General features: G+C 41.1%; 4 non-coding genes across 4 annotated transcripts; all 4 read left to right on the forward strand.

Moving 5' to 3' along the window:
• Window positions 1-18,985: 18,985 nt before the first annotated feature.
• LOC138409460 (5S ribosomal RNA) lies at window positions 18,986-19,104 on the forward strand. The gene has a single exon (XR_011242701.1). It is a non-coding gene; the product is annotated as a 5S ribosomal RNA (ribosomal RNA).
• Window positions 19,105-19,594: 490 nt separating this feature from the next.
• LOC138408024 (5S ribosomal RNA) lies at window positions 19,595-19,713 on the forward strand. The gene has a single exon (XR_011241342.1). It is a non-coding gene; the product is annotated as a 5S ribosomal RNA (ribosomal RNA).
• Window positions 19,714-20,203: 490 nt separating this feature from the next.
• Window positions 20,204-20,322, forward strand: LOC138408025 (5S ribosomal RNA). The gene has a single exon (XR_011241343.1). It is a non-coding gene; the product is annotated as a 5S ribosomal RNA (ribosomal RNA).
• Window positions 20,323-20,812: 490 nt separating this feature from the next.
• Window positions 20,813-20,931, forward strand: LOC138408733 (5S ribosomal RNA). Its single transcript, XR_011242052.1, has one exon. It is a non-coding gene; the product is annotated as a 5S ribosomal RNA (ribosomal RNA).
• Window positions 20,932-26,369: the final 5,438 nt, after the last annotated feature.

Raw genomic sequence — 26,369 nt, forward strand, 5'->3', positions numbered from 1 at the left:
CTGTTTCCATGTCAAAGGCACTAATGGCAGAAGGAAAGAAAATGTAATGATACTATACTATATTATCCTTTAACTCTGTTAAATGTGATATGTGTGTGCGTCCTTACTCATTGTGTCCTGCAGAGGGTAATGTTCATGGTGCGTCATGGACATGATGTCACTACCTATGTATCTGTTCCGGTTGTGTTGTGAAACTGAGCGGCAGCTCATTGCATCTCCCTGTCTGATTAATTAAATATGCCTAGAGGAGGCTAAAGATAATTCTGTTATCTGAGAGTTTGAATCTCCACCGCAAGGCACTCCGCTCAACAGGTTATGGGCCCAGGAACGCAGGCTTAGAGCAACGAGTAAGGTAACAGAAGAAATTAACTGTTAGCCAAGAGGAGCTACTAGCTTGGTTTGAGTGAAGGCGGCGCCGAGAGTCTCACGCGGAAACTAAAGACAATGAGGACACGGACATTCTACAAGCTGCGCAGCCCAAATTTTTGGAGATAAAGTGAACTTTGGAAAGAGAACGTTAAAATGGCCACAGCAGGAACGCCCCAGCAGATTATATTCGACGGAACTGAAGATAAGTATGATCTGTGGGAGACCAGATTCCTTAGCCGTCTACACATTCTTAAGCTAAAAGACACCATACTGCGAGTGCCCACGGATGACGCTGCATTAGTTGCAGACCCAGGGAAGAACACAGACTGCTATGCTCAATTAGTGAATGCACTCGATGATAAGAGCCTGTCTTTGATTAGACATGAAGCTGCTGAAGATGGAAGGAAAGCTCTCAAAATTTTGAGGGAGCACTATTCTGGAAAGAGCAAGCCTAGAATTCTCAACCTGTACACATCCCTGACCACCATTCAAATGGCAGAAGGTGAAACTGTTACTGATTACATGATAAGGGCTGAGAATATTATGGAACAAAAGTGCAGCGGGATGGCTCAACGCAGAGGGACGGCGCTGATCTACCTACTAGACACCGATGGACGTCAGCACAGAGCCTGGCTGAAAGACGCACTGTATATGCCAACCTATCCACACGACATCTTCTCAGTGGCAAGAGGGACAAATGGTGGAGCTACAGTCACTTTCAAGAAAGGGGAAAGTCACATGATTACCAAAGGTAACCACAGGTTTGATTTTCATGAAAGTGGTAACCTGTTTTACTTGCCAACAGTTGAAAAGAATGTTAATGGTGATAAATGTAATGTGTGCCACGACATGCAGACTTGGCATGAAATTCTTGGGCATTGCAATTATGAGGATGTGCAAAAATTACCGGATGTGGTAAGAGGCATGGAGATAAAAGGCAGTGCAACGAGGCCAGCACAACTTTGTGAAATTTGTACAAAAGGAAAATTCACACAGACAAGGAACAGAGAGCCAGACAGAAAGGCTACAGAACCTTTACAACTGGTTCACACTGATTTAGCGGGTCCTATGAGAACCCCAAGCATAGAGGGTCACAAATATGCTATGTCTTTTACAGACGACTACTCAGGTGCTATAACAGTGTACTTCCTGAAATCCAAAAGTGATGCTACACATTCCACAGAGAGATTCTTAGCAGACTCAGCACCTTATGGGAAAATAAAATGTCTACGGTCAGATAATGGAAAAGAGTATATTAATAGGGAATTCAAAGCACTGTTAACCAAAAATGGCATTAGGCACGAGACATCCGCACCATACTCGCCTCACCAAAATGGCACGGCCGAGAGGGGGTGGAGAACTCTCTATGAGATGGGCAGATGTATGCTGTTAGACAGCAAGTTACCAGACAAGCTATGGAATTATGCTGTACAGACAGCAGCCTACATAAGGAACCGGTGTTACAGTAGACGCACAAAGAAAACACCGTATGAAATGCTAACAGGCACGAAACCAAGCATGTCAAAACTTCAAAAATTTGGATCTATGTGTTTTGCCTACAACCCACAAGAGAAAGGGAAAATGGATTCAAGAAGTGTGCAGGGTCTTTTTATTGGTTACGATAAGAATAGCCCATCTTATCTTGTGTACTATAAAGACACTGAAAAGGTTCAAAAGCACAGGCTGGTAAAATTCACAAGCAAGACAGACAATGACAAAGAAATGCAGACACACGGGCCACACATCGAATGTCATGTCAGAGAGGTGTACCCCAAGGTACTTGACATTATGGAAAATGATGATGACAAAATGGGAAATGCATCAAGTCAAAGTGTTCAAGGTGATGTTTCTGAGGTTGAAGTTGAACTGCCAAGCACTGAGCATGTAACTAGGAATAATCCACCTAGAACTAGGAGAAAGCCAGTGTGCTTGCAAGATTATGAGACTGAGGATACAGTAGACAAACTGGTAACATGTGTGGACTCCTGTTATAGAGCTGTCTGTGACATACCACAAAACTACCAAGATGCTATAAGGTCTACCAAGTCACAGCAATGGATAAATGCAATGAATGATGAAATTCAGTCACTTGAGGAGAATAACACATTCAAAATTACCCAGTTGCCACCAGGCAAAAAGACAGTGGGGGGTAGATGGGTGTATACCCTCAAGAGTGATACTGATGGGTCTGACAAGTATAAGGCCAGATTTGTTGCAAAAGGTTATAGCCAAAAACAAGGTATCGACTATGAGGAAACTTTCTCGCCTACAGCTGACATGACCACTGTTCGAGTTGTGTTGCAAAAGGCAGTGCAGGAAGATTTAGTTTTACATCAAATGGATGTGAAAACTGCATACCTACACGCACCCATTGATTGTGAGGTCTATTTGGAACAGCCTGAAGGCTATGAGAAAAAGTCCAAATCAGGAGAAAAACAAATTACAGAAGTCACTGTATGGTCTTAAGCAGTCAGGCAGGAACTGGAATACTCTGTTACATGCATACTGTATCTTACTGAAAATGGTTTCGAACAAAATCCTGCTGACAACTGTCTGTACACAAGGGAAAAACAAGATGAAAAAGTGATTCTGATCATATGGTTTGATGATCTGATTATCGCTGCAAACACTGAAGAAGTTGTGAAAAGTGTCAAAATGATGTTCACTGAGAGATTTAAAATGAAAGACCTGGGGAAACTGAACAATTTTCTGGGAATAGATTTTAAACAATCAGATGGTCAAGTCACAATGACACAAGAGAGGTATGCCAACAAGATCCTATCAAAGTTTGGTATGCAAGATTGTAAGCCTCGAGAGACCCCATGTGAGTCTAAACTTAAATACACTGATGGTGCTAAGAAATTGGAGAATCCAAGGGTGTATAGAGAGGCAGTGGGAAGTTTGATCTACCTGGCAACATGCACTCGACCAGATTTAAGTTTCGTGGTCAGCAAACTTTCCCAGCATTTCTCAGAGCCAAGTGAAGAGCACTGGAACACTGTGAAGCACGTGTTCAGGTATTTAAAGGGTACAACAAACCATGGATTGTGTTTCAAAAAGGATGACACGGAGGCACTAGGTCTAATGGTCCACAGTGATGCTGACTGGGCAGCGGATGTCACAGACCGACGTAGCACCACAGGTTACTGTGCCAGTCTTAGTCAGAAAAGCTCTCTCATTTCATGGAAGAGCAGAAAACAACCAACAGTAGCACTATCTACCTGTGAGGCAGAATATATGGCCTTAGCCTCAGCTATACAGGAGTGTATGTACTTACAACAACTACTCAAGGGAATTGATAAATATCAGTATGCCCAAACCAAGGTGTTCGATGACAACCAAGGAGCAATTGCACTGGCCAGGAACCCAGTTAACCGGCAAAGGTGTAAACATATTGATATAAAATATAATTTCATTCGTGAAACTGTGAATAGTGGGAGGATCTGTTTAAAGTATTGTTCCACTGACAACATGGTTGCTGACTTGATGACAAAACCAGCCACAAAGCTAAAACTCCATAAGTTTGCACAGTATTTGTTTGGCACATAAAGTGCAAGAAGAATGTGCCAATATGTTTTTATTTACTTTTGCACTGAAGACCAAAGGGAGAATATTTTTGTTTATTTTCTACCACTGAGTGTATCACAATAAGCAAAGGTCGAGTGGGGGTGTTAAATGTGATATGTGTGTGCGCCCTTACTCATTGTGTCCTGCAGAGGGTAATGTTCATGGTGCGTCATGGACATGATGTCACTACCTATGTATCTGTTCCGGTTGTGTTGTGAAACTGAGCGGCAGCTCATTGCATCTCCCTGTCTGATTGATTAAATATGCCTAGAGGAGGCTAAAGATAATTCTGTTATCTGAGAGTTTGAATCTCCACCGCAAGACACTCCGCTCAACACACTCAAGTTCACTCTTGTGGCCTCTTGAATGTGATCTCAAAAACAACTGGAGGGATTTCCTTCAATTTTGGACCACTTGTCTCTCAGCTGGGATCAGCTGATCAGATTTCAGTGGTCAAAGGTCACAGTGACCATATATGAAATACTTGGAGGAAGGACTCGAACGCAGAGTTAGGAGAGAGCTCATTCAGCTTGGGTGTTTATTTGTCAAACAAATACAATAAACTGGAGAACAGAGGGTGCCTCGAAAAAGAGGGAATGATTACAAAACTTACAAATAAAAATCCTACCTTCCGAGTGGGGATAAGGGAAAAAAGAAAACAACACTTAACTAAGATCTACTCTGAAGAGGGAAAAAGCTATGAAAATGAGTTACAAATCAAATCTCCTCCTGAGCATAGTTTAGTTTATCATTAGATCTTGTCCCTCTTCAGAGGTGACCTCTCTTTGCACTATTTTGTATAGTTTTTAATGTCCTGTAAACATGTTTATTTTATTGTTATATTGGATTTCTTTTTTTTACAAAATGCACATTTCAGTGGTAGCTGCTATAATTTCGCCATGCTTCATTGTGTGATGACATTAAACGCATTCTATTCGGGGGAACAAGATGGCGTCGGAGAAACGGATTGCTGATGTGGAGGCCACAACGACATCATCGGAGGCAAAGTTAGCGCATCTCGAGAAGCAAGTGCATGATATGTGGGAGCACATAGATGATATTGACAACCGAGGGCGTAGGTGCAATGTACGTGTAGTTGGCGTGCCCGAAGGCTCAGAAGGCTTGGATTCAGTGAAATTCAAGCCTTCTGAGCTCCCTGAGTACCTCCGTATGGATACAAAAGCAGGACAGCTGAAGCTTGATCGGGCACACCAGTCCTTAGCACCCAAGCACGGCACCAGTCAACGTCCCGGGCCGCTGATAGTGAAGTTTCATAACTTTACCGATAAACAGCGCGTGATGGAGGCAGCTCGTCGGCTCGGACCCCGCCGGTCTAACCAGGATGACTCTGCCGCCACGGGACCCAGAGTCTCCTTCTTTAATGACTATTCAGCTGAGGTGGTCCGGAGACGAAAGGCTTTTGATGACATAAAGGCGCTGAGGAAAATGAACATGGACTACGAGTTACTCTACCCAGCTACTCTGAAGGTGACAGTAAACGGGACGCAGAAGAGATTCAACACCCCGAAGGAAGCCGCTGCACTCCTAAACTCACTGGAACAGAGACGTGAGGACACTGCTTCCCAGTGATATGTCTGTTAGCTAGCCTATAGCTCCATGTTATCTGATTTCATCCATACACATTACGTGAGTATGTTCTGATTGTTTATTCTATGTGTGAAGGTAAGGAGAGAACAGGGTGCAGCTTCATTCATTTATTATTGACAGATCTGTTTCTTTTTCTTTTTTATTATGAGGCTTGTACAGAGGGAATGGGGGGGAAGAGGTTCAAAGGGCCCTGCAGGTTAGGTAGCAGGGATAGCCCCCATTGTATTTGGGCTTTTTTGTTTTTGTATAATAGTTCCTGTTCAGATTTGTTTTTCTCCCAGCTCAGTGACTGTTTTTACTGTAATAAGCGGTTTCAGATTTTTGCTTTCAGTGAGTCATATATCTATATAGAGGGTTTACTTAAACGGTATGGCAGGTAATAAACTACGCTTGTGTACATGGAATGTAAGAGGGGTACATAGTCCAATTAAAAGAAGGAAAATACTCACCTTTCTGAAAAAAGAAAACATTGATATTGCACTTTTACAGGAAACACATTTGGACGATGTAGAACATCTGAAAGCAGGAAGGGTATAGTTGAGCAGGTATTTTTCTCCTCATTTACCTCAAGAAGTAGAGGGGTGGCAATTCTTGTGAGAAAGAATCTTCCTTTTTCATTGATAGAATGTGTTAAAGACAAAAGTGGTAGGTATGTTATAATCAAGGGGGTCCTACAAGGTACAGTTATTTCCATACTGAATATTTTTTACCCCCCTGCTCACCCATCAGATTTTATAACTAAAGTATTCCTGGATTTCTCTGAGATTCAGTCAGATATTTCCATAGTGGGTGGAGATTTTAATTGTATTTAAATGTACTTATTGACAAACTCCCACACAAAGTTTCGCCTCTTTCTTCACAAGCAAAATCACTCAGTTCTATATGTGAAGATTTAGAATTTGTTGATGTATGGAGGAGGACAATTCATCCTCTGGGTAAAGAGGACACTTTCTTTTCTGCACCCCATAAATGTCATACTAGGATCGATTTTTTTTTTCCTGGGCTCTCCTTACATTCATTTTTATCTTGTGCAATAGGCAGTAATGTCATCTCAGATCATGCCAATGTAGTGCTGGATCTCTCTCTTTTAAGGGTATAGGAAACAGAGTAAAATACTGGAGACTGACTACTACTATTTTAAAGGACCATACCTTCGTATCCTATTTCAATACTGAGTTTAGATACTTTCTGTCTATTAACTCTCAGTCAACAGATAACCCTGCCCTCCTGTGGAAAACTATCAAGGCATATACTAGAGGGATTATTATTTCATTTTCAGCCAGCACACGGCGGGAAAAACTGAGGGCCAAAATTTGTTAATGACTGGACCTAAAACAAAAGAAAGAACCTATGTTAACTCTCCAACTCCTGCTTTGTGGCAAGATATATCTGCAGTTAGATCAACCTTAGGTAACCTCCTTACGCAAGATGAAGAGACCAAACTTAAATTTACTAGACAAAGATTTTATGAACATGGGAATAAACCCGGAAAGTATTTAGCGTACCTTACCAAAAGAAGATCTGAATCACATTCTATTGCAGCCATTTGTGACGCTCACAACAATTGCATATATGATAAGTTCATAAATGAGACCTTCAAAGAATTTTATTGTAGACTGTATGCATCTGAACAACTATGTGACCCACTTGACTTAATGGAAAATTTCTTTTCCCAGCTTAGCTTGCCTACTATATCTACTGAGCAGCAAACCAATCTTAACACTCCCATTTCCAGAGAGGAAGTATTGAATGCTATAAAAACCTTACAAAACGGAAAAGCCCCTGGACCTGATGGGTTTGGTAGTGAGTTCTATAAAGAATTTGGTGATTTATTAGTAAACCCATTACTTGACATGTTTAATCATTCTTTTTTGCATAATACATTACCTCAGACTCTAAGAGAAGCAAATATTTCTCTCATACTGAAAAAGGGGAAGTGCGTGGAGTCCTGTTCCTCTTATAGACCGATAGCTGTTCTTAATGTGGACCGGAAGAAACTTTCAAAAATCCTAGCTACTCGGCTTGAAGACCTCCTGCCTAAAATTATAAAAGAAGATCAAACAGGTTTTATAAAAGGTCGTAACTACTGTAACAATGTCAGGCGCCTTCTCAATATAATTCAGGCTTTCCAGCAAATAGATATTGATGGTCTAGTGCTTTCTCTAGATGCTGAGAAAGCCTTTGACCGAGTAGAATGGGCTTATTTATTTTATGCTTTAAACAAATTTGGTCTTGGGCATAATTTCATTAGGTGGGTCAAAATTCTGTATGATAGTCCTCAGGCGGCTATTTTGACTAATGGGCTTAAATCAGACAGTTTTCCTTTGTATAGAGGAACGAGGCAAGGCTGCTCCCTGTCACCCCTCTTATTTGCCATTGCCATTGCACCGTTAGTGGAGGCCATAAGGATGGTACCTGCTATACAGGGTTTGCTAGTTGATTATGAGCACAAGATAAGTCTGTATGCAGATGATGTTTTGGTATTTATATCCATCCGGAGACATCAATACCAGCTCTACTTAACATTATTGATCTATTTAGCAAATTTTCTGGATATAAAATTAATTTGACCAAGTCTGAGGCCATGCCACTTGGGAGCCTCAATTCAATACCAGCTGCTTTGACTTCTTTTCCCTTTAAGTTGTCTCCTGCAGGTTTTGTATATTTAGGTGTATTCATAACTCCTAAATTTAAACAAATGTATAAAGCCAATTTTGTTCCCTTGTTCGAGAAGGTGAGGCAGGATTTGGAGCGATGGAACTCTTTGCCTGTCTCCTGGCTAGGACGTATATCCTTGGTTAAAATGAATGTATTACCTCAATTGTTATATCCAATCCAAATGATTCCGGTCATATTTTCAAATAGGGTGATAAAAGACGTGAATGGCTGTCTAAGTTCTTTTATATGGAGCAAGTGCAGACCAAAACTTAAGATGGCTACATTGCAGCTGCCGAGCTCTGTAGGGGGTCTAGATTTACCAAATATCAGAACATATCAGCTATGTACTCACATGAGGTATGTTTATGACTGGGTCGTAAGCAACTCAAACTCTATTTGGTTGGGTGTTGAAGCTTCCCTTTCAAAGTATCCACTAAGGGACTTACTGCTTTTTAAGAAATTTAAAAATATCAGACTGAGTTGCAATAATCCGGTTACACTTAATACAGTTAAGGCCTGGCGATTAGTGTGTCGACTTGAAGGAAGGTCAAAGTTCACATCTGTTTTCACCCCTATTGTGAATAATCCCGATTTCCAGCCTGGGATGGTTGATACTGGTTTTGAACAGTGGAGAGTTAATGGCGTTCATAGATTGAAGGACCTACTCTCTGGTAATGTAGTTATGACATTTGAACAAATGATAGAGAAATATTCTATCCCCAGACGTGCCTTCTTTCGGTATTTGCAGATAAGGCACTATGTCTTGCACAGTTCTACGTTAGTTGAGAACCATGAAAGCTCTCTGGTTGAGAAATTATTATTTTTAACAGGTAGAGAGGTATCCGTAAATTTAATAAAGTATGTAATGTAAGTAATGTATCTCACGACCCCGAATAGGTTGCAGAAGTTTAAAGGCACATGGGAGAAGGAGCTAAATATTATAATTGATGATGAAGAATGGAAGGATGTCTGGAGACATGCTAAATCAATTTCAGTTTGCAATCGTGCCCAAGCAATACAATTAAAAATTATACCGAGAATGCACATATCCCCCGCAGACATTATTTCAATCCTACTCTCTCACCCACGTCCCTTAAATGCAAGATGGAAACTGGTACCCTAACTCATTGTTTTTGGTCATGTCCGAAACTGCAAATGTATTGGTCTAATGTATTATCTGAAATGGAGAAGATATTTGGTTTAAAACTGGAGATGGACCCTGTGTCTCTTATACTGGGCCTCCCAAATCAACGTTTAACATCAAAACATAATAAGAGGCTGTTTTGTATTCTTACTTATGCAGCGAGGATGAATATTTTGTTACAATGGATCAATGAAAGAGTACCAACTGTTCAAGGCAGGCAGGGAGTAGTGTTTGATCTAGTGTCATTAGAGTACCTTACATGCATATTACATTTAAAAACAGACCAATTCTATAAAGTCTGGGAACTCTATTTGAACTATGTAGAGCCTGGTGTTTCTAATATAATGTTGCAGGGATTTTCTTGATTGCTCATACCGTACATGTCTGTAACCCCAAGTATTATTTATATAGATCTGAGCTGATGGTTGTTTTTTTATTTGTTTTTTTGTTGTTGTTTTGTTTTGTTTGTTTGCCTGTTTTGCTTTTAATTCCTGTAGACCATACTATGTATCCATCCTTTACTTGTAAAAGTGGGAAAAAAATATATATATATATTGTTAAAATGAAAAAAAAAAAAAAGTTTGGGCACCCCTGATCATTTTCAAGATTTTCCTTTATGCATCATTGGTTGTTCGGAACAGCAATTTTAATTAAATATATCATATAGCAGACAAACACAGTGATATTTAAGAAGTGAAATGAAGTTCATAGGATTTACAGAAAGTGTGCAATAATTACTTAAACAAAAGTAGGCAGGTGCATAAATTTGGGCACCCCAACAGAAAAATTGCATCAATATTTAGTAGATCCTCCTTGTGCAGAAATAACAGACTCTAAACGCTTCCTATAGCTTCAAATGAGGGTCTGGATTCTGGTTGAAGGTATTTTTGACCATTCTTCTTTACAAAACATCTCCAGTTCAGTCAGGTTTGATGGTTTCCGAGCATGGACAGCCCGCTTTAAAACAGACCACAGATTTTCAATGATATTCAGGTCTGGGGACTGAGATGGCCATTCCAGAACATTGTACTTGTTCCTCTGCATGAATGCTTTGGTAGAATTTGAGCTGTGTTTTGGGTCGTTGTCTTGTTGAAGTATCCAGCCCCGGTGCAACTTTAACTTTGTCACTGATTCTTGAACATTGTTGGCAAGAATTTGCTGATACTGACTGGAATCCATGCGACCTTCAATTTGAACAAGATTGCCAGTACCTGCACTGGCCACACAGCCCCACAGCATGATGGAACCACCACCAAATTTAACTGTGGGTAGCAAGTGTTTGTCTTGGAATGCTGTGTTCTTCTTCCGCCATGCATACCGCCCCTTTTTATGTCCCAATAACTCAATTTTAGTTTCATCAGTCCACAGCACCTTATTCCAAAATGAAGCTGACTTGTCCAAATGTGCTTTAGCATACCTCAAGCGAATCTTTTTGTGGCATGGGCGCAGAAAAGGCTTCTGCCGCATTACTCTCCCATACAGCATAGTTGAACGATGCACAGTGACACCATCTGCAGCAAGATCATGTTGTAGGTCTTTGGAGCTGGTCTGTGGGTTGAGTTTGACTGTTCTCACCATCCTTCGCCCCTGCTTATCTGAGATTTTTCTTGGCCTGCCACTACGGGCCTTAACTAGAACTGTGCCTGTGGTCTTCCATTTCCTCACTATGTTCATCACAGTGGAAACTGACAGCGGAAATCTCTGAGCTAGCTTTTTGTATCCTTCCCCTAAACCATGATGTTGAACAATCTTTGTTTTCAGGTCATTTGACAGTTGTTTTGAGGCTCCCATGTTGCCAGTCTTCAGAGGAGATGCAAAGGGGAGAACAACTTGCAACTGGCCACCTTAAATACCCTTTCTCACGATTGGCTTCACCTGTGTATGTAGGTCAAGGGTCAATGAGCTTACCAAACAAATGTTGTGTTCCAATAATTAGTGCTAAAGGTATTCAAATCAATAAAACAACAAGGGTGCCCAAATTTATGCACCTGCCTACTTTTGTTTAAGTAATTATTGCACACTTTCTGTAAATCCTATAAACTTCATTTCACTTCTTAAATATCACTGTGTTTGTCAGCTATATGATATATTTAATTGAAATTGCTGTTCCGTACAACCAATGATACATAAAGGAAAATCTTGAAAATGATCAGGGGTGCCCAAACTTTGTCATACCACTGTATGAATGTCACTATGTACCTTTAATCTGCACTGCAAACTGAGGAGTGAATATAACATAAATTGCTGATGATTACAATAAGTTTAAGACAGATATTACGAACGAATCAAACAATATACTCTATGTGTAACAATCAGTATGTAGTGTATGTATAACTTGTGTGAAGAAATGATATTGTTTTTTTTTAAAAAAGGGCAGTCTGAAAAAAATAAAATATAATGGTGTCAAATCAGAGACAAATATCTTGTAAAAAAATAGTAAATGGTTTGGACAGATATAATGGTGTCAAGAGTAAGAAAAACTGTGTAAAAGTAAAAGAGACTCCTCATGGTATGGTAGGGGCTCTCCAGAGGGAAAGTCCCAGCTCCAAGGCCAAAAAGCAACCCAGGTGTTTGGAGGCTTTCCAGGGGTAAACTCAAGTCCAATGTACCAAAGTAACCCCGGTGCTTGGAGACTTTCCAGGGAGAAGGTCGCAATTTTAGACCCTCCTCTGTAACCATTAGGATTAGATCACGATGTCAGACCATAAATGATAGATGTAATGATAGACCAGTCAGATTAGTAACAGGTGTGGCCCTTAAGGATCGATAAAGCGGCGCAACACCACTGATAGTCAGAGTTTTTCTCTGGTGTGGCTCCGGCTCGCTGCTGAATGCTCTTGGGTTTTCTTGTCGACAATAAAACTCTGCTGCTTTTAAGTTAACTTCTCCTGCTTTTCATTTGACTGAATTTTTGGACATTTGGACCAGTTTTTTTAACTTAGTTTTCACCACAACACAATCCAGAGTAGACTTATGCCTAATCGCGTCTAACACTTTCTAAGAAATAACATTTTTCAAATATGAATTAAACGCATGGAGTGATCATGCATATATGCACCTGTGTGTCGGAGGTTAGTTGATAAGAATGGAGGAGGGATTTGGTGCCTCAACTCCAGCCTCCTAGATGACACAGTATTTAAAAAGAAAATAGAAAAATTCCTAAAGAACATTAAAAATGACCTAATGTTTATATATGATGTGTGTGAATATTGGGAAGACGTGAAAAATAGAATTAAAAAAGCATGTATTAATTACAGCAAAACCAAAAGCTGGGAGGTGTCACACCGCGGTGAGGTTTGTCTTGTTCTGGGTTTTTGTCGAGTGACTTCCTGTTTTATTTTGAAAATGAACTCTCCTCTCGTTTCAGGTCACTTGCCCTTCCTCATGTGTCACCGCTCTGATTGTCTGATTGTGTCCACCTGTTCCTCATTACCTTCATGTGTTTTATAGTCTGCGTCTCCCTTTGTCTTGTGCCTGAGTGTATCGTTTCTGCCATGCACCCCAGCCAGTCGCCATAGTCCATGTTATATCTCAGCTTTGCTCGTCGCATGTGATTTTTTGTTCTATTTAAGAATTTTATAGTGAGTAGTGGAGCCTCTGATTTTTAGGACTGCGTTTTCATTTGGTCTTTTTTGAACCGAGTTTGTTTTCCTCCTAATGGAGTGATTTTCTGTTCATACATTTCTCTTTGGTTTTTTTGTGTGTTTTTTCCCTCCTTCACGGAGTGGGTTTGTGTTATTGGAAGAATTATCTTCCTGTTTATTTTTGGATATTTCTTCATGGACCGGATAGCTAATTTTTCATAGCCTTTTATTTTGGTCACTCTGTTTGAGGGGTTGAAAAATATAAAGAAAAATAAAGTCTGGAGTCACGTGATGCGATGCGAGAAGAAGCCACGGAGTAGGTAGCTCTGCACTGCATCGCTGCCTTTATCCTTTAAAATATTTACACCAGAGATAGTAGCACCCAGTATATTTGCTATTTGTTAAGAGGGTGCAAAAAAAAGAAAAAAAAAATGTTGAAACTGGTTAAGACCTCGGCTTGTGGAGATATTAAAAGACATCTACGATCACACGGGGCTGACGCCATGATGCAAGACCAAGAAGCTAACGAACCCGACCAGCAACAAGCTAACGATATAGCTCAGGATATCAGTAACATTTACTCAGCACTAACAAAAATATCTGAGGATCTGGGGGGGCTGGCAGAAATACGTCACACCACCGCATTGGTAGAGACCAAACTGTCATCCCTAATTACAAGAATGGATGACATGGAGAAGCGAGTGGAGTCATTGGAAATGACTGAGCAGGAATGGCAAGCTAACCCGCCAGCTAGCAAGTCAGATGTCGGACAGATCTGGGATAAACTACAAGACATGGAGGACCGCTCGCGACGCAATAATGTTCGCTTTGTCGGCTTTCCGGAGGGCAAAGAGGGAGGAGATGCGGTGACATTTTTGGAGGAGCTGCTGCCAAATTTGCTGAACATAGAAGGGAGACGAGAGATTGAACGGGCACATCGGATTACTGGCCAGCGACCCGCACCAGGTGACAGACCCAGACCAATACTGGTCAGGTTTCTGAGATCGTCGGACCGGATGCGGTGCTGCGCGCACCGAGGAACAAGGGCAAGCTGAGCTGGGGAAACACCACAATTATGCTTTTCCCCGACTACTCCAGAGCTACCCAGATGAAGCGCGACAAGTTCAAGGAATGCAAGAAAAAGCTGCATGAACGTTAGGTACGCTTCAGGATGCTGTTCCCGGCTAAGCTGAGAATCGAGACCGGCGAGGGTGAGAGTGCGTTTGATTGTCCCTGGAAAGCCATGGCTTTCATAGACGCTATGCAGTAAGTACTGAACGACGGATTTGGTCTCATTCTCATCCCACGCACCCAAATGTTCAATTAAAGGCACTGGTGTAGACTCATTGCCACGGCAGCGACGCGTAAGGGGTCACGACGAGTGGAGTCTCGCGGACCAGACACGGACCGTCGGACCTTCGTTGGAGGGACTTCTGTGGGGGTTGAAATGTGCAAAGTTCAGGTTCAGTTGCACACTCTTTGTTTTGTTAGGTTCATGGGGATTGCGTTTAGTTACCACCACTGTGTAATGATATTGCTTTTGATAAATGGTTATGTTATTAATGTGTGGACAGGCATGTCCTCACAAATAGGTTTAATGCGTCTCGCCACTTGGAATGTAAATGGGCTGGGGAACCCTGTTAAGAGAAAAAAGGTCATGACGATGCTCAAGAACAAAAAATATGACGTGGTGTTTCTTCAAGAAACGCACATGTCAAAGGAGGAGTCTGAGAAACTTTGTGCAGGATGGGCTGGACATGTTTTTTACAGCATAGGCTCTAGCAAGAGCAAGGGTGTTATAACTTTAGTAAGTAAACATTTACAGTTTAAATGTCTCAAGCAAATTAAGGATAATTCGGGATGGATGATTATTGTACTGGCTGAAATACAGTCTCAGAAGATGATCTTGGCTAACATATATGCACCTAACCTGGATGATCACATTTTTTTTACTGATCTCGAAAGGAAATTACAAACCGCTGGGAATCATGCTGTTGTTTTGGGGGGGGGTTAATCTATTAATGGATCCAGCTCTCGACCACAGCGGGGCAGTGTTGCATAAAGTACCAAGGGCTGCTATAACATTACAGAGAATTTGGAAATCTTTCGGACTAATAGATATTTGGAGGATCATGAACCCCTCGGGTAGGGATTACACTTTTCTTTCAGCAGTACATAAGACCTATAGCCGAATAGATGTTTTCCTAATATCCAAAGCACTCACCTCTTCTGCTATGGGTTGTGAAATAGGGAATATTCTTATCTCTGACCATGCTTGGGTCGGCTTGGACCTATTACCCCAGAGCGAGAGAAGAAAGTCTTACAGATGGCGTTTAAACTCGTCCCTTCTGCAGGACTCAGTAAATGTTGAGTGGCTAAGGACAGAACTCAATAATTATTTGGAGATTAATTGGCAGTCTGTATCATCAGCAGGTGTCGCGTGGGAGGCCCTAAAGGCTGTGATTAGGGGACGTATTATCCAACGCACGTCATATCATAAGAAAATGAGACAGGCCCTTATTAGTCTAGTTCCTAAGAAAGGGAAAGATTTGGATGAATGCAAAAATTACCGTCCTATTTCATTAATGCAAATTGATGTTAAGATCATTTCGAAAATTTTAGCAAAGCGATTAGACAGTGTAATTACATCATTGATTCATACTGACCAAGTGGGATTCATACGGGGTCGGAGCTCCTCAGATAATATTAGACGCCTTATTGAGGTCATGTGGTCGGTAGCTGACACCCAGTCCCCGGTTGCTGCAATCTCTCCAGACGCCGAAAAGGCGTTTGATATGGTCGAATGGAGGTATTTATTCAAAATTTTAGAAGAGTTTGGATTTGGTAGTACCTTTATGAGATCTCAGATTATTTTATGTTGGGGAGAGGAACCAGACAGGGATAACCCCTATCCCCTTTGCTCTTCTGCTTAGCTATTGAGCCTCTGGCAGCAGCCATACGTGGGGTGACTGATTTTCCGGGGGTCATTGCAGGTGGGCATCTTATGACATCTTATTACTGGTCTCCGACCCTAGCAGATCTGTACCGTGTCTTCTTGGAATTACAGACTTATTTTCAAAATTCTCCGGATACAGGGTAAACTGGTCCAAGGCACTCCCCTTAACAGCTTATTGCCCCTCCACGGCCTTCCACCCAGGTGCATTTCAGTGGCCTCAGCAAGGTATCATGTATTTGGGTATATATGTTTTTCTAGACACCTGAAAGATGTGGTCAAAGTCAATTTTGACCCATTATTACAAAACATTTCTTGTGATGTTGAAAGATGGGCAACTCTTAATCTGTCCATGGCAGGTAAAGTTAATGTTTTGAAAATGAACTGTGTTCCCAGACGTAATTATATTATCCAGTCCCTCCCCTTAGAAATTCCCCACTATTATTTTAAAAGGTTCGACAGAATATCCAATATATTTCTTTGGAACGGTAAACGCCCCCATTTGAGCCACAGCATGCTACAAAGACCAGCTGATAAAGGAGGCTTAGGGCTATCAAACATGTTATTTTACTATAATGCTTTTAATTTAAGGCACCTGGCCCACTGGTCTCTCCCTCCTGAAAGAGCCCCTCCGTGGTACTGTCTGGAACAAGCTGTAGTGGCCCCTCTGTCACCCATGCAAGTCCTGTCTACTAAATTAAGTATAAAAGCAAAAACACATCCAATACATGCTCATCTTAAATTAATTTGGACTAGAGTTGCTCGAATATTTAAATTTGATCCTTTTCTAAATGTCTCTTCAAGTACCTGGTTAAATCCTAAATTGCGAATTGATAAATTTTCCTATTTATTGGAAGATATGGCAGGAGAAGGGAGTGGTCACTTTGGGGGATCTGTATTGTGATGGTTCTTTAAAATCTTTTGGGGAGTTGGTGCGGTGGTTCAGCATCCCTACTTCCCACTTTTTTAGGTACCTGCAACTCCGACATATGTTAGGGTTTTTTTTGGGTCCGCTGTATCGGTTCCCCACAATGCAGAGCTCCTAGATAAAATTTTAAAGAGCTATGGAAAAGGACATGAAGCAGCTGTTTATTATTCTATGTTGATTCAGACTCTTGGTAATGGGCCCATTGCAGCTCTGCAGAAGACATGGGAAAGGGATCTGAACTTGACATTTAGTGATGAGGATTGGATCGGAATTTGTAAAAATATTTAAGGAGTTTCAAGGGATGCAAGAGTACGCCTTATTCAATTTAAAATTATGCATCGTTTTTATTGGACTCCCTCCAGATTATTTAGATTAGGATTATTATCCACATCAGATTGTTGGTGATGCAAGTTTGAGGAAGGTACTTTAATTCATGTGTTATGGTTATGTCACAAAGTCCAAAAATTCTGGACCAATGTTTATATGATAATCTATGTGAGATTACACAGATGTAAATTCCATTTTGTCCTAGATTGTTTATTTTGAGTGATCATTCAGTTCTGACAGGACAGGATATAACATATTAAAAGCTTTGTCCAAAAAAGTATTATGATTGGCAGACAAATACTTGTCAGGGGATGGAAGACGGAGGGGGTGCCCTCTCTGCAAGAGTGGGCTGTGGAGATGGCACGAGTTGCAGCATTCGAAAAAATGTCATATAGACAACTGGGTAGACTGGATCTATATGAAGCAAAGTGGGGCAAATACTTAACTTCTTTAAGAGGCCCCTGAAAGGGGGTATAAAGTGGAGAGACGCAAGTTTTCAGTTAATTGTGTATAAATATATAAATGTGCTTCTTATTATTTTTGTATGTATTTTATTTTGTGATTGTTACTTTAATCTCTTTATTTGTTAACAGAATATTGCATTAATGCAGTGCTTGTTGTATTTATTTCTTGTATTGACTTTCCCTCAAATCATTTTCTGTGTCTATTTTTGTTTTGGTTTATCTTACATCATGTCTTCATAAATGTAGTTAGTGTAACTGTAAAAGTTGTACATGAAGGAGCACAGGGGTAGATGTTGGTAACCAGAAAAGGATAAGCACAGATGGTGGTGTTTGTTTGTTTTGTTTTTTGGAGGGGGGGGGGGGGGTTGTGATTGTTGAATAATGAAAATGAAAATAAAAACTGTTAATCACAAAAAAAAGAAAAATAAAATCTGAGTTAACTGTCATTCCTCTGCATCTGAGTCCTTTTCAAGTACAGGCGTGACAGGAGGAAAAGAAAGAGGAGAGAGAAATAAATGTACTCCTACAAAAAGAGAGTTTAAAATGTGAAAAAAAAATCCAGACCATAATTGTGAAATGTTTAATGTATATAAAGCAAAAATAAATGAGATTGAAAAAGAAAAGATGCATACGAGTTATAGTGAGAAGCAGAGCTAAATATAAGAGAGGGGGAAATATGCTTTCTTCCTAGGGATGGAAAAAACTAAACAGAATAAAACTTATGTCGAAAAAATGGAAAAATAGTAGAAACACCAGAGGACATTTGTCAGCAATACACTTATTTTTCAAAAAGTAGTTCTCAAGCGAAACAAATACTTGTGAAAGAAATAAACTTGTAATAAATAGCATTGACACAAAACTAGAAGAAAATGACAAACAATGGTGTGACATGCCGATGTCCTTAGAAGAAATAGATACTGCAATTAAAGGCCTAAACAAAAATAAAAGTACTGGGGTGGATGGTCTACCAACAGAATTCTACAAAAAAGAATATGGAACCCTCACATCATCACTGAAAGGTGAGAGTGAGCATTCATCAGATTTGTTTCTAATCAAAACACTACTTTATTCATGTTTTATTAACATATCATTTTCAAATTGTCTTATTTGGAGAGAGCGATGAAAGAGCAGGGAGTTTACTCTGCATCAGGGAAACAACTGGATATGAAACACTGACAATATTGCTGAAAGTCATTTTTGAAAATTGTAATGATTTTTTTCTTGCAACGATATGACAAAATTGCACCTTGAGATTGATTTTGGAACAATTGACCCCCCCGCCCACCCACACCTCAAGATTCTATGGTTGCAAAGCAACAGAAGAACCATTGATGATGGTGATGATTCACATGTATAAAGGAGGTATTGTGGGTGGAGTTAATCGCTTACGGCCATACCACCCTGAACACGTCCGATCTCGTCCGATCTCGGAAGCTAAGCAGGGTCGCGCCTGGTTAGTACTTGAATGGGAGACTGCCGGGGAATACCAGGTGCTGTAAGCTTTTTAGACTTTTCTTTGCAGAGGGCGCTGTTGCTGCTGCTTCTGAGGAGACACCTCTTGGAAAGAGCAGGAAAGACTTTTCATCAAAGGAAAAAAGAATATGGAACCCTCACATCATCACTGAAAGGTGAAAGTGAGCATTCATCAGATTTGTTTCTAATCAAAACACTACTTTATTCATGTTTTATTAACATATCATTTTCAAATTGTCTTATTTGGAGAGAGCGATGAAAGAGCAGGGAGTTTACTCTGCATCAGGGAAACAACTGGATATGAAACACTGACAATATTGCTGAAGGTCATTTTTGAAAATTGTAATGATTTTTTTCTTGCAACGATATGACAAAATTGCACCTTGAGATTGATTTTGGAACAATTGACCCTCCCGCCCACCCACACCTCAAGATCCTATGGTTGCAAAGCAACAGAAGAACCATTGATGATGGTGATGATTCACATGTATAAAGGAGGTATTGTGGGTGGAGTTAATCGCTTACGGCCATACCACCCTGAACACGCCCGATCTCGTCCGATCTCGGAAGCTAAGCAGGGTCGGGCCTGGTTAGTACTTGAATGGGAGACCGCCTGGGAATACCAGGTGCTGTAAGCTTTTTAGACTTTTCTTTGCAGAGGGCGCTGTTGCTGCTGCTTCAGAGGAGACACCTCTTGGAAAGAGCAGGAAAGACTGTTCATCAAAGGAAAAAAGAATATGGAACCCTCACATCATCACTGAAAGGTGAAAGTGAGCATTCATCAGATTTGTTTCTAATCAAAACACTACTTTATTCATGTTTTATTAACATATCATTTTCAAATTGTCTTATTTGGAGAGAGCGATGAGAGAGCAGGGAGTTTACTCTGCATCAGGGAAACAACTGGATATGAAACACTGACAATATTGCTGAAGGTCATTTTTGAAAATTGTAATGATTTTTTTCTTGCAACGATATGACAAAATTGCACCTTGAGATTGATTTTGGAACAATTGACCCTCCCGCCAACCCACACCTCAAGATCCTATGGTTGCAAAGCAACAGAAGAACCATTGATGATGGTGATGATTCACATGTATAAAGGAGGTATTGTGGGTGGAGTTAATCGCTTACGGCCATACCACCCTGAACACGCCCGATCTCGTCCGATCTCGGAAGCTAAGCAGGGTCGGGCCTGGTTAGTACTTGAATGGGAGACCGCCTGGGAATACCAGGTGCTGTAAGCTTTTTGGACTTTTCTTTGCAGAGGGCGCTGTTGCTGCTGCTTCAGAGGAGACACCTCTTGGAAAGAGCAGGAAAGACTGTTCATCAAAGGAAAAAAGAATATGGAACCCTCACATCATCACTGAAAGGTGAAAGTGAGCATTCATCAGATTTGTTTCTAATCAAAACACTACTTTATTCATGTTTTATTAACATATCATTTTCAAATTGTCTTATTTGGAGAGAGCGATGAAAGAGCAGGGAGTTTACTCTGCATCAGGGAAACAACGGGATATGAAACACTGACAATATTGCTGAAGGTCATTTTTGAAAATTGTAATGATTTTTTTCTTGCAACGATATGACAAAATTGCACCTTGAGATTGATTTTGGAACAATTGACCCTCCCGCCCACCCACACCTCAAGATGCTATGGTTGCAAAGCAACAGAAGAACCATTGATGATGGTGATGATTCACATGTATAAAGGAGGTATTGTGGGTGGAGTTAATCGCTTACGGCCATACCACCCTGAACACGCCCGATCTCGTCCGATCTTGGAAGCTAAGCAGGGTGGGGCCAGGTTAGTACTTGAATGGGAGACCGCCTGGGAATACCAGGTGCTGTAAGCTTTTTAGACTTTTCTTTGCAGAGGGCGCTGTTGCTGCTGCTTCAGAGGAGACACCTCTTGGAAAGAGCAGGAAAGACTGTTCATCAAAGGAAAAAAGAATATGGAACCCTCACATCATCACTGAAAGGTGAAAGTGAGCATTCATCAGATTTGTTTCTAATCAAAACACTACTTTATTCATGTTTTATTAACATATCATTTTCAAATTGTCTTATTTGGAGAGAGCGATGAAAGAGCAGGGAGTTTACTCTGCATCAGGGAAACAACTGGATATGAAACACTGACAATATTGCTGAAGGTCATTTTTGAAAATTGTAATGATTTTTTTCTTGCAACGATATGACAAAATTGCACCTTGAGATTGATTTTGGAACAATTGACCCTCCCGCCCACCCACACATCAAGATGCTATGGTTGCAAAGCAACAGAAGAACCATTGATGATGGTGATGATTCACATGTATAAAGGAGGTATTGTGGGTGGAGTTAATCGCTTACGGCCATACCACCCTGAACACAGCGCATGCGTGACGGATCAGCAGGTATCTTTTTTGAAATCGACGGACGTTGAGCACCACGGGTGACTCAGCTCCGCTCTCCTTTTTTCCCCCTTTTTTCTTTATCTACTGAACATTTAAATGAGATAATAGAATTAAAATACAGCAAAGGACTGAGAGATACCCCCCCCCCAACAGTGTCGCACTGTCTGGGGGAATCTATTTAAGTTTGTTTTCCCCCTCCCTCTTCTAATCCTCCACTTTGGAGCGCTTTATGTTTAAAAAAAAAATCATGACGGACCTCACGGCGACAACACGGAACGGAAAAACGATGAATGAGACAGACAGCGGACAAGAAAATGAAGGAAAGAAGAACAGAGAATTAAACGACACGGAGAGGGACGGGAAGAAACTCACCGTGAGTGTAGAAATAGACGGAGAGGAGGAAGTAAGCACCATGACGCTGATGCGGTGCGTGCGCGAGCTGTGCGGAGGACTGGTGGCATGCCGATACATAAATCCCAGGAAACACGAGATGACAATGAGCCATCCGAAAGGGAAAGAGAGGCTGATGGAGGGATTCCGGATCGGGGAGACAAGAGTCCACGCCAGAGAGCTATGTAACGACGAGTTGGTGGTCTCCTTCCTGAACCTGCCATACTACATAGAGGACCAGGAAATATTGGAGAAGCTGAGTGGATGGGGGGTGACAGCAGTCACAGCAATAAGGAGACGGATGTGGCCGGGAACGCAAGTGGCAGACGGGACAAGATTCCTAAAAGTGAAATTCAACGATCAGATCCAGTCCCTCCCATACTCGACAAAATTTAACACAGCCCTCGGAACGGAGTATTTCAGAGTAATTCACGACAAACAAACAAAAGTCTGCAGGATGTGCATGCAGCCAGGGCACATCCTGAGAGAGTGCCCAGAGTTTCAGTGTCACAGATGCGGAGTTCAGGGGCACTACGCAAGGGAATGCGGAAGCCAAATGGACAGGACAAGAGAAAAGAACGGACCCAAAGACGGGAAAGAGAACACCATGGAGATAGAAGGAATAGAAGGAGACACGGAGGAGGAAGAAAGCGAGGGAGAGGCGGGGAGTGAGGACTCGGATGGCAGCGACGGGGAGCGCGGAGGAGATGGAGATGACAGAGGCGATCATGATGTCAGCGGCGGAGACGAAGGGAGCAGCGGGGACGGAGTTAGCAGCGGTGAACGAGACAGCAGCGGAGAAAGAGAAGACAACGGGGACGGTGACGACAACGGGGACGGTGACAACGACGGAGAAGGTGACAACAGCGGCGACGGAGTCAGAAGCGACGAAGCAGACAGCAGCGGAGACGGAGAAGGAAGCGAAGACGGTGACAACGGCGGTGACGGTGGCAACAGCGGTGATGAAGATAGCAGCGGTGAACGCAACAGCGGTGAAGGAGAACGAGGCTGCAGCGGAAAAGGACGGAGTGAGCGGAGAGAAGAAAGCACAAACACACATAGAAGGAGAGGAAGCAGATAAGAAAACAAATGATCAAGACATGGACATGGACTTAATGACCCAAATAATGCAACTAAGAAAGAGACAAAACCCTCAGAGGCAACAGAGGCAGTACAAGAAAAGCAAAAGCAAAAACAAATGAACATAACAATACTTATGATAACGATCTTAACGATAAACGCAAGAGGGCTGAACAAAAGGTGGAAAAGACAACACATATATAACCTGAGTGAGTATGATATAATATGTATCCAAGAGACACACTGGGATGAAAGATGCATGATTGAAGTAAAGAAAGAATGGACAGGGGAAATATACTCAAATAATGGTGATGGGAAAGCTAGGGGAGTAGCTATATTAGTGAAAAAAGGAGCGGTGGGGAAGGTGAAGATGTGTGAGAACGATGGTGAAGGGAGGCTGATAGCGATTAAATTTAAACATATGAATGAAGAAATAAAACTCATAAATATACATGCAGCAAACACAGAGAAGGAGAGAAGGATGATGTTCGAACAAATGGGAGTAATGTGTGAAAGCAACAGCTTAATAGTAGGCGATTTCAATGTATGGTGTGGAAAATTAGATGTCTCTGGGAAAATGAAATTTAAAAACGACTCATCAAGAGGGGCATTACAAAAGATAAAAAGAGAGAAAAAACTGTGTGATGTGTGGAGGGAAAGAAACCCAGAGGCAAAAGTATTTTCGAGGAAACAAGTGGTGAAGGGAGAACTAAAACAAAGCAGAATAGACTTAGTGTTAAGTACAAAAAAATTAGCAGAAACAATAGGTGAAATACAGTACAAAATAACAACACTCAGCGATCACATGATGCTAAAATTCACGCTAGGGCAAGAAACAAAGACAAGAGGAGGTGGGGTGTGGTGTTTGAATGGAGAGCTACTTAAGGAAAAAAAATATAAAGAAGGTGTGAGAGAATACATAAAATGGGAGATGAATGAGAGAATGTATGAGGAGGATATAGGGCGGTGGTGGGAAAAATTAAAAGAAGGAATAAAAGAAATAAGCAAAAAATATGGTAGGAACAAGAGCAAGAAAGGGAAAGAGAGAGAAAAATGGTTAGTGAGGGAGATAGAAAGAGAGGAAGAGAAAGCTGAAAAAGAGGAAAATTATGACACAAAAGAGTACATTAAAAAAAAAAATGAACTAAAAGAAATAGAACAGGGAAAATGCCAAGGAGCAATCATCAGAAGCAGAGCAAGATACACCATAGAGGGAGAGAAATGTACAGGATATTTCCTAGGGCTAGAGAAAACAAGGCAGAAAAACAACTACATTGAACAAGTGGAGGGAAAGAGAGGAGAGAAGATAAAAGACATAGCTGGAATAGTAGAGAGAGTAGAAGAATTTTACAGAGAGCTGTACAAGAAAGAAGAGGTAGACAATGAGAGTAGCAGACAAGTGATTGAGAAAATAAAGAATAGGATAAGCGAGAATGACAGAGAGATGTGTGAGGGAGAGATAAGTAGAGAGGAGATAGAGACAGCAATAAGCGGGTTAGGGAGAAATAAAAGTCCAGGAACAGACGGCTTAATAGGAGAATTCTACATAGAGTTTAGAGAAGAATTAACACCAGTATTAGAGAAGTTATATAAATGGATAGAAGAAAAGGGAAAGATACCGCAAAGCATGACAACAGGGCTAGTAAGCATAATTCACAAAAAAGGGAGCAGGGATAATTTAGAAAATTATAGACCACTGACAATGTTAAATGGCGACTATAAAATCTTAGCAAAGGTATTAGCAAACAGGATAAAGAAAGTTATAGGGACGGTGGTTGGGAGCACACAAGCATATAGCATACCAGGTAGGGACATAGCAGACACTATAAGCAGCATCAGAGACACAATAACATACATGAAAGAGAACAGGAAAGGGATAGTACTAAGCATAGATCAAAACAAAGCATTCGACAGAGTAGACCACAGTTATCTATATAAAGTATTAGGGAAAGCAGGTTTTGGAAATAAGATGATAGGGAGGATTAGGACAATGTATGAGAAAGCAGCAAGCAAGGTAAAAATTAATGGAATAATCACAAATGAATTTAGAATAGAAAGATCAGTAAGACAGGGATGTCCGTTGTCAGCTCTCCTGTACGCATTGTCCGCAGAGCCGTTAGCGGCATTAATATTACAAAATAAGAAAATAAAGGGCATAGAACTACCGGGTGGACAGGTGAGCACGTTATACCAATATGCAGACGACACAACGGTGACAGTGGTAGACAAGGAAAGCGTAGCAGAGACGTTAGAAAGTGTAGAACTATTTGGTAGGGCATCAGGAGCAAAATTAAATATAGAAAAATCAGAAATCATGTGCATAGGAGAGAGCAGAGTAGGGGAAGAAGTAAAAAGACTAAAAGAGAACAACGAATACATGAAGGTGTTAGGAGTGAACTTAGGGATTGAAGATAGAGAAGGGAGAGATAGGCAATATGAAGGGATAGTAAACAACATAAAAAAGACGTTGGGAATGTGGAAACGGAGAGGATTAAAACTGAAAGGGAAAGTGATAGTGGTAAATGCACTAATCATGAGCAAATTAATATATATAATGAATGTTTTGGATGTGCCAGAGAAAGTGCTGAAGGAAGTAGACAAGATAGTGAGTGACTTCCTGTGGGATGGGAAGGGGGCGAGAATAGCAAAGGAAGTCCTAGAAAATGAGTATGAAGATGGAGGCCTAAAACTGATCAACCTGGAAAAGAAAAAGAAAGCACTAAGAGTAAAAATGATGACGAGGTATCTAAAGAACAAGAAAGATCAAGTGTGGAAGGTGTTCTTGGGAGAGGCAATTAAAAAGAGTGGAGGATGTGGTGAAAGTGGTGTGTACATGGAACTGAAGAAAGGGATGATGTCTGAAACAACAGAGATCCTCAAAGAAATGCTTGGAGCATGGGGGGAATTCCTAAAAAATGTGACGTATGACTGCAAGAATGTGAAGCAAGTATGGGAGCAACCAGTTTTTCTAAACCCAAAAATAACAATTAATGGAGCAACAATATACAACAGAACCATATGGAATGCAGGGATCAGGAAAGTAAAGGATATAGTGTACGAGCATGTTCCAGGCTTCATGGGAGCACAAGCGATAGTGGATGAAGTAAGAGGGAGGGGGGACGAGATATGGTTGGGAACAGCAGAAGCAATAATGGAAAAAATTAAGAAGGCAATGCCGAAAGAATGGATGGACATGATTGAGAGAGAGGCTGGGGTGAGGGAAGAAAGAGAGATAGAAATGTATGTGGGTAAAGGAGAGAGCAGAATGAGTCTGAACTGTGTGAAAACAAAAATACTCTATAAATGTTTTAGAGGGGAAGAAGTGAGAAGACCGGCTGCTGAGAATGTATGGAAGAAAGTTATGGATGGACTGGATGCAGAAAAAATATGGATGAATCTAAGAGTGAAATGGAACAGCATAGAGTGTG

This window comes from Paralichthys olivaceus, chromosome 5 (genome assembly GCF_024713975.1).
Source record: "Paralichthys olivaceus isolate ysfri-2021 chromosome 5, ASM2471397v2, whole genome shotgun sequence".
Classification (NCBI taxonomy): Eukaryota; Metazoa; Chordata; class Actinopteri; order Pleuronectiformes; family Paralichthyidae; genus Paralichthys; species Paralichthys olivaceus.